This window comes from Muntiacus reevesi, chromosome 15 (genome assembly GCF_963930625.1).
Source record: "Muntiacus reevesi chromosome 15, mMunRee1.1, whole genome shotgun sequence".
Lineage (NCBI taxonomy): Eukaryota > Metazoa > Chordata > Mammalia > Artiodactyla > Cervidae > Muntiacus > Muntiacus reevesi.
In genome coordinates this window covers 19433922-19437508 of record NC_089263.1, presented here as the reverse complement: position 1 = coordinate 19437508, position 3587 = coordinate 19433922, and the positions used below count along the sequence as shown (strand labels likewise).

Sequence of the window (3587 nt, the reverse complement as noted above, 5' to 3'; positions counted from 1 at the left end):
ACTCACTCACTTACTCAATACCAAAACTATAATAATACAGAAGATTATCCTCTTCCTTGTTCAAGGATGACATGCAAATTTGTGAAGCAGTCCATATTTTTTGTTGTTTTCGTCACTCAGTTGTGTCCAACTCTTTGCAACCCCATGGGCTGTAACCTGCCAGGCTCTTCTGTCCATGGGACTTTTCAGGCAAGAATAATGGAGTGAGTTGCCATTACCTACTCCAGGGGATATTCCTGACCCAGGGATCAAACCTGCTTCTCCGGCATTGGCAGGCAGATTCTTTACCGCTGAGCCAGCAGGGAAACCCCTCCATATTTTTTAACAGTAGATAATTGAAAAAGCAATCCAATTTACAGCAACAACAAAACAGAAATTACTTAAGGGTAAATTTAACAAATGATGTGCAAGACTTACATGCTGAAAACCACAAGTCACTGGGGCACCATCCTGACCCCTGGCCTGCTGACTTTACTACTAGATTGGGTGGCTGCTCAGTTGACCTAGGAACAATGGCATCATCCTGGGTAGTTCTTGCCAGAACTGGCAGGGGTTAGAGTGGGGTAGCAATAGCTGGGAAAGGCCCTCTTCTTGGATGGGACCAGATGATCTAAAGGCTCTCAAAGACAAAGATGACTTGACTCTCTCAACTAAGTACCTATGGCATCCTTCCTGGTCACCCCATCCTGCCCATCCCCACCCTATGATTAGTGTGGTAACTGTGAATGATGAGGATGACAGTGAATACTGCGAGAATCAGGGCTGATGAATAGATGTGTAATATCTTTGCAAGTATCTACAGGCCTGGTATCCTCCTGTCTTAAGTGGTTCTGACTTTAAAGGCATGGTCCTGAGTCAGTCCAGTTCTTATTTTCTTACCTAGTATGGCTAGCTTTTTCAGTGTCCTTGTGTATTTATCCTGATTTCTTTCCTTAAATATTATTTCTTATTAAAAAGTGATATTTGCTTATCATAGAAGATTTAGATAAGCAAATTGAATCAATTGAAATAATCACTCAGAGATAATCTCTTGGAAGCCTGTGATGTGGTTCCTGACAATGCAGTCTAGTAGGAACCAGTAGTTCCTGTTTCAGGATAACCAAATAGTTCAAGTTGATTAAGAAAATTCTTATTTACAGAAGAATGTGCTGTGTGCTTAGTCACTCAGTCATTTCAGACTCTTTGTGACCCCATGGACTGCAACCTGCCAGGCTCCTCTGTCCGTGGGGATTCTCCAGGCAAGAAAATTGGAGTAGGTTGCCATGCCCTCCTTCAGGGGATCTTCCCAACCCAGGAATTGAACCCCAATCTCCCACATTTCACGTGGATTCCTTACTCACTGAGCCACTGGGAAAGCCCAAAAATACTGGAGTGGGTAGCCTATCCATTCTCCAAGGGATCGTCCCAACCCAGGAATTGAACCGGGGTTTCCTGCATTGCAGGCAGATTCTTTACCAGCTGAGCTACCAGGAATGCCAGCTAATAAATATCAAAGAAATTGTAGCATTAGAAAAACATCCTCTTGCAATCCCTACTGAAATAATTAATTCAGGAAAGGAGAGTCAATGGATGCTAAAATCATTAGGTAAAAGCTTTCTTGGGGAAATGATTTTTCTAAGGAAGAAAATATAAAGTTACAATGGCAGGGGCCTTCTAAACCTAGTCCTTCATCTAACATCACTGTTACTGAAAGAGTGTGTGGGGCTGCCTGCTCGCCGCTTGAAAGCCAATAAACAGGCCAAGTTGGTGGAAAAGAAAGTTTGCTTTATCTCCGATGCCACCAACTTGGGAGGGCAGACATCTGTCCAAAGGCCGATTCCCCCACATAAGATGGCAACCAGAGGGGCGAGAGCTTTTAGAGACAGAAGGAGGGGAGTGCATACAGAAACAGCAGTCAGCCCTGACAGTCATCTTCAAACTGGTCATCAATGATCTGACCAGCGTCATCTTGATTGTTTTAGCTACAGTTAATCTTCAGTTCTAGGGTTCGTTTGTTTCCATTTCTTTGAAGCCAATTTTCAGAATTGTGGCAGCTCAAGTCGTGGGTACAGTCTGGTCATCATGTCATTAACTTTTTCCACCTGGTGTTTTAGTGTTTATAAGACAGCTTGCAGGCTATGGCTCAGAATATTATCTGTAAGCCCTTGAGAAAGAACAAAAGGGCTTGACTATGCTTAATGACTACATTACTATTATTTAGTCTCCTTTGACTGTTTTCCTTTGTATCCACATGTCTCATTGCTCTGATTAAACTTATTCTTTGACTAAAGTTATTCACAGACAAAAGGCAGACAGAGGTCATGGTTGGGGCCGGGGTTGGGGTGGTGGCAAGGACCATAAGGTCTTATTCCATTTCATCACTACTAGTAGGACATTGTCCCCTGCTTTCTGAGATGATGAATTAGGCAGAGTCAGCATCACCTGGATATATTCTTGCCAAATTTACTCAAGCCTTTAGCTCTAAACTTTCAGTTTTCAGAATATGCAAGGATTAAGGAAACAGAGTGACATCACAAAGAAACAGCACGTATATTTAGACAGTCAACAAGACACTGGTATGGCTTCTTCAAATCATTGTCAGTAGAAACACACAAAAACAACAAAACAAGCAGCCCATTGTTTCTTCTAGATTAAAGATACTTAAGACCCAGAACAACCAAATTCAACTCTTTAGTCTTCTATTGGAGTCTGGTTGGCAGAGTGAATGAAATTCAACTGAACAAGGCAGTGGCCATTCTTTCAGTTCCTCTCCTGCCGGCTCCCTGCCCTTCCCACTGCTCACTTCATATGTTTGTTTACCTGCCTGGCCCTTGAAGGCATTTGAGTTTGCCTAAAAAGGCCCAACCAACCATAAAAGCAGCAAGGATTAAACCATTGCTCCTGAGATACATAGGGAAGAAGGCCCCGGGTGAGGAGGGGCATCCACCCTTATGCTGTGGACTCCTGGGGCAGAGCAAGAATTTGAGGGCGTGTAGGGTGGGTTCACACCCACGTAGCATGTCAGAGCTCAAAGATCTCTCTCAAAGCAGTATGGTTACCTCTGAAGGATTGTTAGTCTTGTGCTTTTTAAAGTTCCTGATTACATGTGAAAGTTCGTCATTCTTCCTGCACCCCCAAACACTCTTCTTATGTTTAGGAAGCCCACCCCCCTTTCACTCTGCACCTCCACTGAAGTAGAAACCCCACTCGCACTTTCCCAGCTTCCTTTGCAGCTAGGGCCCACACATGTGCCCTGGTGTCCACCAATCAGATGCAGCCTCAGAGCCTGCCTGTTTGGGAATTGAGCCCCACCCAGTTTGGCGTGGGTGGTCTGGACGTGTCCTGCTTCTGCTTCCAGAGGTGGCAGCAGCAGAGTGTGAGCCCAGCATCAGTCCTGCCAGGGGTTGCCCCTGGCCCACACTCAGTCAAGGTAGCAATGGTATCTCCTTACAGCAGCTCTGCCTTCTCACAGCTGCCAAACCTAGCCTCATGCCTTCACAGATTGTTGAAAGTGAAAGGCAGTCAGTCATGTCTGACTCTTTGTGACCCCATGGACTATACAGTCCATGGAATTCTCCAGGCCGGAATACTGGAGCGGGTAGACGTAT

General features: G+C 44.8%; 1 pseudogene; it reads left to right on the top strand.

The window, feature by feature from the left end:
- On the top strand, positions 1-101 carry LOC136147561 (U6 spliceosomal RNA; annotated as a pseudogene).
- The last annotated feature ends 3486 nt before the right edge of the window (positions 102-3587 follow it).